This window comes from Solanum pennellii, chromosome 4 (genome assembly GCF_001406875.1).
Source record: "Solanum pennellii chromosome 4, SPENNV200".
NCBI classification, from domain to species: domain Eukaryota; kingdom Viridiplantae; phylum Streptophyta; class Magnoliopsida; order Solanales; family Solanaceae; genus Solanum; species Solanum pennellii.
The window spans coordinates 54252885-54263008 of NC_028640.1; the positions used below are offsets into that span (position 1 = coordinate 54252885).

The 10124-nt window shown below is 35.3% G+C and overlaps 1 pseudogene; it reads left to right on the forward strand.

Moving 5' to 3' along the window:
• Positions 1-240: 240 nt before the first annotated feature.
• On the forward strand, positions 241-9224 carry LOC107016784 (annotated as a pseudogene).
• Positions 9225-10124: the final 900 nt, after the last annotated feature.

Consider the following 10124-nt stretch of genomic DNA (forward strand, 5'->3'; position numbering starts at 1 on the left):
TTGTTTGTCCGTCATAGTCCTTCCTCCACTACCTACCTCTTAGTTTATATGGACGACATCATCATAACGGGTAGTGATCCCTCTTATATATCCTCATTAACCCAATCCCTTGATCTCCATTTCTCTTTAAAAGACCTTAGTAATCTCTCATTTTTCTTGGGTATTGAATTTACTCGTGTCGGATCAGGGATGCATCTCTCTCAAACTAGCTACATTTGAGATTTACTAACTCGAACCAAAATGACTTATTGCAAGCCTTCTCCTTCTTCAGCGGACACCACATTCCAGTTGTCCAAACTAGTGAAACCTTTGATGATCCATCATTCTTTAGGAACATTGTTGGCTCTCTTCAATATGCACATTGCACGACCAGATATCTCCTTCTCAGTTACTCGTGTTTGTCAATACATGCAGAATCATACATTGAATCATTGGAAAGCCGTGAAACGGATCCTTCGCTATCTCAAAGGCTTCCTTACCCATGGTTTCTCCATCACGCCATCCACTTCATCTACTATAAATGCCTACTGTGATGCAGGGTGGGATGCTGATCCTGATGATTGTCATTCTCATCATGGCTTTGCTGTAAATTATGGTCCTAATCTAAGCAGTTGGTCCTCAAGGAAGCAAAATGTAGTAGCTCGGTCCAGCACTGAAGTTGAATATCATGCAATTACATTTCCCGCATCAAGTATCTTGGATAGCTAGTTTGATTAAGGAACTTCGGTTGCCTTGTCCTTGTCCTCCTGTGATATTCAATGATAACATCAGTGCCATTTATCTCACTGCCAATCTTGTCTTTCATCAATGGTCGAAGCATATTGAAATTGATTATCACTTTGTTCGCTAAAAGGTTGCTTGTGGCCAACTTTGTGTTAAGTACATTCCTTCCACTAATCAAATAGTTGATGTGTTCACTAAAGCTCTAAGCTCCTCTTGTTTTGCTCATTTACGATCCAAGCTCACTGTCTCCAAACCCAACGTGCGCTTGCCGAGGGGTGTTAGATGACAATAATTCCTTATTTGATTGAATATAAGATTCCTCTATAGATATTAATAAGTCTCTTATGTAAAGTCAAAGTCCTTTATTAATTAGGATAGCTCTTTTCCTTTTGTATTCAAACTCTATTATGTACATCATCAGCATATATATCACGGCAGACAAGACCAAGAGTTGACCTCTTCTTTTATTTTGATTGTTGAAACAAATAGCCAAATGAAATTTCCTCTAATCATTAGTTCCAAAAGAAAAATAAATTGGTTTTACACTGTTAACACACTTGCTGCAAATTTTCAGAAAAATCCAAATTTTGAACCCTAATATTTTCTTTTTGGGATGAAGAAAGTATTATTTTGTGTTTTGATGGTTTGTCATGTGTTTGGCCTAGAAAGCAGTAAATTTGACATTTTGTGAGCTTGGAATTTTTGTTGATGATGTGATATGAAGACAATAGCAGACCTTGCTTGACTTTTCCACTTCCCTTAGCTTCTTCTTTTGATAATAAAATTCATAATTAACTTACCCCAATGTGAAAATTCGAAGTCAATGGAATTTGAGTGTTAAGTAACTTTCATTGAAATTTCCACAACATTAATACCTTTAGGTGCAAGAAAAAGGATATTTGGAGGTACACTCCATCAAAAACTTGGTGAATTTGCCCTTATTTAAAAGATTGTGTCTAGATACAATACTTCTTGAACATGGGCAAATCTCTTTAACTCTTACTCAATTCATATTTGAAAATCTTTTCTCAAAATTATATAAAATCATATTGTGATCCAAGCATTGATGACTCGAAAAATCATACTACATAAACATTGATGGCAAATCTAGATACAATACTTCTAAAACATTGATAACTTACTCACATATCATACTAATCATGTTTTAAAACTCTTTCTCAAAAATCATCTTTGCTTTAAAAGGTTCTAAAAACTATAACTCAAAATAGGGTTTGTGCTAAAATAGAGACATGAATGAATCAACTCAAGGATCTTAATAACAATGTAGAAAACTATACTCAGAACTCAAGAATTCAGAACTCATCGATATTACTCATCTTAAGAATATTCAATTCATAAGGTTCATGCTGAAATATTGAAATGAAATAATCAACTCAAGAATCTCAATACATAATATACAACCATTCAGTAATTAGGAATATGAATTCAAAAATCAGGAATTCAAGATCAAATCCTCTCAATAATACTCAAATCTAAGGATATAATCCTAGATTACTTTTTTACTGATTTAAGTGAAAATATAGGTCGTGAAGACGAACTAGTCCAATAATATAATAGCCTTACATACCTGAAAGAACCAAGTTTATGGCGAAATTCTTTAAGTTCTTGAAAGAACGCTTGAAACCCTTCTCCTTTCTCCTCTTGAACATGCTCTCAAAACCCCTAGCACTTTTTGGAATGAATAAAATCGATTTCCATCAGCTCAGACCCTATTTGGGTGAACAAAGTGTGTTAGGCTAGTGGGATAAGGAAAAAACCAAAACTCCTCTCCTTATAACGGATGAAAAAGCCTAATCTAGAGAGACTGCAGTCAAATGAACATAACTCCTTCATTTGAATTCAGATTTTAGCAAACTTGACATCAATGGAAAGATGACTCACAGATCTTCGATTTGATACCTCATGGGTAATCCAAATCTTTATGTGCTAAACTTTATGTTCATTTGAGGTTGACCCAAAAGATAAACTAAAGGGTGACTTGAACAAATTTCGCTTTAGTTCTTTTGGAAACTCGACGTGTTACATATAATGACCTTAGCACCTAAAAAATTTAGAATTACTAGATAAAATCTTATTTACAGACTAAGAATGATACGAGTCTAAACTTAAAAATTTTTGGGTGTTACATATATAATTATTAAAATAAGGTAAATTAAAGAAAAAAATTCATAAATTGTAGAAGTATTCATTATTGTAAATAATATTTACAATTGTTAATGGTAATAAACTTCCTATTTATAATGAACAATTCTTAAGTAGGTGTATTTAGAAAAATTATTTCAGTGACTGAGAAAAATTTATGTAGATTTATACACTATTTTGGTATATTGTGTATCAATTGTCACGCCTGGAGCCTACAGTCTAGACGCGACCGGCACCCAATGACCATTGCTGGTCTTGAGCGAACCCTTGGTCTGACTTACTTGACCCAGCGGAAGACTTAACTTAACTCAATTATGAAATAAGAATATTCTTAAAAGAAACAGTTAAAACATAATAGCTGGCCAAAATGACACTTAAATTCTCATAACAAAGCATCTACAATCCGAAGAAGAGACTCAAACTGACTATCTGACTGTCTCTGAAGCCTCTAAACATACTATGATGAATGTTGGGACAAATCCCACAATATTCTGAAATTTAAAGACTAAAAAACATAAAACGGATCCTTCAGAGTGCAAAGAGGTCTACCACTGACTATGAGTACTCAAAATGGATCAACAATGCGCTGGATGCTGATCCCGGTTACTTGCGTCTGCATCATAAGACGATGCAGGTCAACTGACATCAATACATTGAATGTACGATTATGCGAGTTTGAATGCTAAACAACGATTTAAGCTTGATGAGAATAAGATGAACTTACCTTGGCTCTGCTCAACTCAATAGATACTCTACTTAATGTATGTATATAAAACAATTTAAAGCACATGCGATATATAAAAGGCTTGTGAATACTAAAGAAACTTAGTTCATCAAAAAAAAAAATTAAATAGCAAACTCAACTTTACTTGTATATGAAACTAATATAGTTTCTATGAGAAATTCTCTAACTGATAACCATCACTGTGAACCTAAGTGATGATACAACGTTTTACCTCATGCTGCTAAGGACCATCCTATACCTTGCCATCGGTATAGGACCTCACTTAATTTAGTGGATCCACTAGCTTAACTTACGTGATAATCTAAAAAGTATGACCCATTTATACCCATGATGACTACATGGTTATATGGAGACTGAAGTTGATATGAACTCTCATCCCCACATCGATGCTCAATACTAATCCCAAAATATATTTTAGCTCATGCTTTTAAATTAACCTCACTTTTTTGGGTTATGATAATTGGCTCAACACTTTAGCTTTAAAGAACTCTCTTGGAATCAATGTTCCCTTTTCTTGTTCAAAACTCTTGTGAGAAATCTTACTTTCCTCTTAACTTAAATGTGAAAATATTTATAAACTCTTAGGGAATACTTAGTTCCCTTATATCTTTTGAGAAATGAACTCAACTCTTTACTCTTTACTCGACTTGAAACTTTTGATCTTAATCAACTCTTTAGGGAATACTTAGTTCTCTTATATCTTTTGAAGGAAAGACTTCAATTTTGGTTATATCTTTAACTCGACACTTGATCCTTAAACGAAGTTAAAACTATTAGATAAGACTTTTGAAAAATTTAAGAAACTTTACTTTAACTTCATTTATAGCTTTAGACTTGACTTCTTAGCATTCTTGACTTTGATCCTAATTTTTCTTGAATTGATCTATGGATTCAAGGTTCATGATTCATGTTTATGGATGATTTAATGATGCTTAGATGTACCTTACAGTATTGGAATCGACTAGAAAACATAGTTACATCACTTAGAAACTAGTACGTAAAGATAGGGGAATAATGGGGTTTTTGGGTGGCCTTGGTGCTTTGAGAGGCGCGGGGCGCTAGAGCCTGACGGACAGACACCGTCCAGAGAGGCTCGGGCTGGTGCGGCACCCCAGGGCTTGTCAGACGAGATTTCTGACTTTTCTTCTCCGATTTTCAACTCTAAACCTTCTAAACTTCCATGAACCTCACCTCAAACACTTAGGAGAACTAAAGTTCTCAATACCCAATAGTTTAGACTAGTAAAAAAACCTGGAAAGATGAATAAAACAACCAAAGATATTCTACAACTCAACCAACAAGAATTCAACGATTTTCATCAATAATTTAAATGTTCATTATTCAATCTACTCTGATTGCGATGAATTAAACATGTTGTTGTGTGGGTGGAAGAACCCAACACCAAAAGATCTCACATACCTCGATAGGGATCACCCCCGACGAATTTCACTCGCTAAACCTTAGCTTTCTTGAAGGATTCTTGTTCTTCCTCTTCTCTTCTCTTTTCTCCCAAGCCTTAAGCGTACTCAACTTTTCTAAAACTGAATTAAGGCTTAGTTTTACCCCAAATAAACCCTTAAAACAAATTAGAAAATAGTAGGGTGAAAATACCACTTTGCACTTACAAAAATTCGGATTGGACTTCTTCAGTCCAACAACCCAACTTCCAAAAGGCATATATCCCTCATATGAAATCAAAAATGCGCAAACTCGGCGGCGTTGGAAAGATATCTCTAAGGGCCTTCCAACCATATAAAAAACTGTCCGTAACTCATCATGACCTAAAAGTTATGACCATTTGAAAATGACCAAAAACTCTTTTTTACACTTAGGAAATTTTCTAGATTTTTCCTATTGTTTCCAAAAATAACTATTCTTACTAGATGTCACAATATCTCCCCCTGGGAACAATTATCCTAGAATGAGAACTCTTTCACTAAGCTAAGGGTAGTAACATCATTCCAGCACTCAACAAGCAAAAACAAGTAAAAAAATGCTTACACATAGTCTTATAAAGTCCTAAGAAGAGAACTTAGTACCTTGATATGCATTCTCTCCGAATTTAAAGAGACGTGGATACCTCTTCTTTATATCTTCCTCAGCTTCCCAAGTCGCTTTTTCAACGAATTGGTTCCTCCAGAGGACCTTTACTGATGCAAATTCCTTAATTCTCAACTTACGAACTTTACAATCTAAAATCTGGACGGAATCTCTTCATAGGATAAGTTATCCTTAATCCCAACATTTGGTAAAATCGATACAGAATCACCTAAGCACTTCTTCAACATAGAATATGGAATACCGGATGAACCGCTACTAACTCTTGGGGTAACCCCAACTCATATGCCACATTGCCAACTCTCTTGGATATTCTGTAAGGACCAATATACCGGGGACTAAGTTTCCCCTTCTTACCAAACCTTATAACCCCCTTTATGGGTGAAACTTTTAAATACACCCAATCATCCACCTCAAACTCTAACGGTTTTCTCCTAGCATATGTATAGGACTTTTTGCGACACTATGCCGTTCTCAATCTCCCTTAAGTCACTTTCACCTTCTCCATATGTTGGTGAACTCGATCTGGTCCTATCATCCCTGCTTCCCCAACTTTGAACCACCCAATAGGAGATCTGCATCGTCTCCATAAAGAGCTTCATATGGAGGCATTTGGATGGTCAAATGGTAACTGTTGTTTTAAGCAAACTCAATGATAGGTGTCACGCCTCGAGCTACCCCCGAGACGCGGACACAGAACCTAGGAACTCCGAGCTCGGTCCAGCACTGAAGTTGAATATCATGCAATTACATTTGCCGCATCAGAAGTATCTTGGATAGCTAGTTTGATTAAGGAACTCCGGTTGCCTTGTCCTTGTCCTCCTGTGATATTCTATGATAACATCAGTGCCATTTATCTCACTACCAATCTTATCTTTCATCAAAGGTCGAAGCATATTGAAATTGATTATCACTTTGTTCGCTAAAAGGTTGCTTGTGGCCAACTTTGTGTTAAGTACATTCCTTCCACTAATCAAATAGCTGATGTGTTCACTAAAGCTCTAAGATCCTCTTGTTTTGCTCATTTACGATCCAAGCTCACTGTCCCCAAACCCAACGTGCGCTTGCCGAGGGGTGTTAGATGACAATAATTCCTTATTTGCTTGAATATAGGATTCCTCCATAGATATTAATAGATGCAATTGGGCTATTTCCGCAGGAGAAAGTCTCTTATGTAAAGTCAAAATCCTCTATTAATTAGGATAGCTCTTTTCCTTTTGTATTCAAACTCTATTATGTACATCATCAGCATATATATCACGGCAGACAAGACCAAGAGTTGACCTCTTCTTTTATTTTGATTGTTGAAACAAATAGCCAAATGAACTTTCCTCTAATCATTAGTTCCAAAAGAAAAATAAATTGGTTTTACACTGTTAACACACTTGCTGCAAATTTTCAGAAAAATCTAAATTGTGAACCCTAATATTTTCTTTTTGGGATGAAGAAAGTATTATTTTGTGTTTTGATGGTTTGTCATGTGTTTGGCCTAGAAAGCAGTAAATTTGACATTTTGTGAGCTTGGAATTTTTGTTGATGATGTGATATGAAGACAATAGCAGACCTTGCTTGACTTTTCCACTTCCCTTAGCTTCTTCTTTTGATAATAAAATTCATAATTAACTTACCCCAATGTGAAAATTCGAAGTCAATGGAATTTGAGTGTTAAGTAACTTTCATTGAAATTTCCACAACATTAATACTTTTAGGTGCAAGAAAAAGGATATTTGGAGGTACACTCCATCAAAAACTTGGTGAATTTGCCCTTATTTAAAACATCTCACGTGACCAAAAACTAGATTAATCAGGAGTCTAATGTGTGGACATAAAAAGCGAATGAAAATTAAAAAAGGACTTGTACAAGGACTTGGAAATTACCAAACCACCGAAGAACTAGTACTTTTCTAAGAAGATTATCAGAAAAATAAAAGAAAATCTAAATCAAGGAAGTTCACATAATTTGCTTATATAGTTTTAAGGTAGTGTTAGGAACAATATTGACATGGATTTTAATTCTTTTGTTCAAACTTGCTTGTCATCATAGTAGAATTACATAAGACATACTGATATAACCTTCAAACAAAAGTCTCTTCGTTGCCCGATTCTGCTCTCTTTAACCTCTCCAAGGATGAGTTTGATTTCATCAAGTATAAACCAAAGAGAAGGATCATCTCCATCCCGTCCCCATTCCTCGTTGGATGATTCATTACCTTGTGTTGCTAATAATATGCTTGGTCTGGATGCTGAAAGGATATTGAGTAAGTGTTCTGAAGAACAGATGGACAACTCTGGAGAGACAAACTCACATGGCCATAGTATATTAGCAGCCAATAAATACTTGCTTGTAGGTCCTAATCGAACCACCTCGGCATCCAGCACACTATCTAATTCAAACTTGTCACCAACAATTCCTGGCGATGGAAATGGAGTAATCTCAAGTTCAGCAGAGGATGTATCAGAATCCCAACCTTCTGCTCTATTATCTGTTCTACCAAAGGAGCCGGTAAATCAATCCATCTTGCATAGACCTTCTCAGAGGTTTCCTACGATAGTTTCTTCTGCTATGGTTGAAAGGAAGGTTGATCCGTTGGAACTTGAGGAGCATGTTAGGAAGCTGATTCAGGATTTGAATAGCAATTCCATTGACGTGCAAAGAAATGTGACAGCTGAACTCCGGTTACTTGCCAAGCACAATACGGATAATCGTGTTATAATAGCAAACTGTGGTTCCATCAACTTGTTGGTCAAGTTACTTCATTCAGAAGACATGAAAGTACAGGAAAATGCTGTAACCACACTTCTCTACTTATCAATTAACGACAACAACACGTGTTCAATTGCAAATGCTAATGCAATTGAACCGCTGATTCATGTCCTTCACATGGGAAGTGGTGAGGCTAAAGAAAACTCTGCTGCTACACTTTATAGCCTTTCATCGATTGAGGATGCAAGATGAAGATAGGGAAGGCTGGAGCATTCAAACCACTTGTGCATTTATTGGAAAATGGAACTCCAAGGGGCAAGAATGATGCAGCAACAACTTTGTTTAACTTGTCAATACTTCATGAAAACAAGTCTCGCGTTGTGCAGGATGGTGCTGTTAAGTTTCTGGTAGAGTTGATGGACCCTGCTGCTGTATGGTTGACAAGACTGTTGCTGTTTTATCAAACCTTGCAACAATTCACGAGGGAAGAAAATCAATTGGTCAGGAAGGAGGGGTTCCTATTTTGGTAAGGTTATTGAGCTCGGTTCTGCAAGAGGTAAGGAGAATGAAGCAGCCACTTTGTTGCAATTATGCACTAACAGTAGTAAGTTCTGTAACATGGTTCTCCATAAAGGAGTTGTACCTCCGTTAGTGGCATTGACACAGTCTGGCACCCCAAGAGCCAGAGAAAAGGTAGGATGATTTTGCAGCAACCTCACACATTTCTTTCTAATTATCTAATACAAGTATTCTGACCGCATACATATGCAGGCTCAGCTACTTCTTAGATACTTCAGAAACCAACGCCATGGTAATGCAGGGAGGGGCTGATTTATACAGCAGACAGTGAACATGCTCAAGGTAACTGATTAAATGATGCATGTAAATTTGACATTTAGAGTTACTTATGCGGACATTTCAACTTCTATTTGTGATCTGAGACAGAAGAATGATCACGGAGGCTCTTATGAGTTCATCCCCTGATAACATTGTATGTCAATGTGGAAAAACTTATTATACGCGTAACAAGTGTCTTATTGCATTAGTTATAATCATTGTATGTCAATGAAGCGAGATTGGATGAGCTGTTTATTCAGAATCACAACTGTTTAGTAGCCATATATTTTGATTATTGAAACAAACAGCCAAATGAACTTTCCTCTAATCATTAGTTCCAAAAGAAAAACAAATTGTCTTTACACTATTAAATCAATTATCAGAAAATTCCATATTGCGAAATCTTTTTTTTTTTTTGGATGAAAAAGGTATTGTTGTGTTTTGATTGTTTGTCATGTGTTTGTACAAGAAAAATACTGTTCCCTCCTTTTCATAGTAATTTAATTTTTAAAGCATTTTTCATTTTTTATATGAACTTGTTCAATTTTCAAGACTATTTTTAAAGTGTTCTTCTAATTTTACCCTTCATTAGTTAGAATTGTAATTAGTAATTAATTAATATTTAATTATTTTAATAATAAATTTAACAATAATTAATAAGGATAAAAATAAAAAACTAGGTTCAATTCATGTCTTAATTTTTGAGGTTAAGAAAAGTAGATTAAGTTAATATGAAATGAAGAGAGTAGTAAATTTCACGTTATGTAAACTTGGAATTTTAGTTTCTTCCGCACATAATATATGTTTTTATGAAAGTTGATTTTAAGACTTATTTCGTTATTATTTTACTACTTCTATTTTATTATGTATAGTTCTTTTGGATGAAGAATTGGC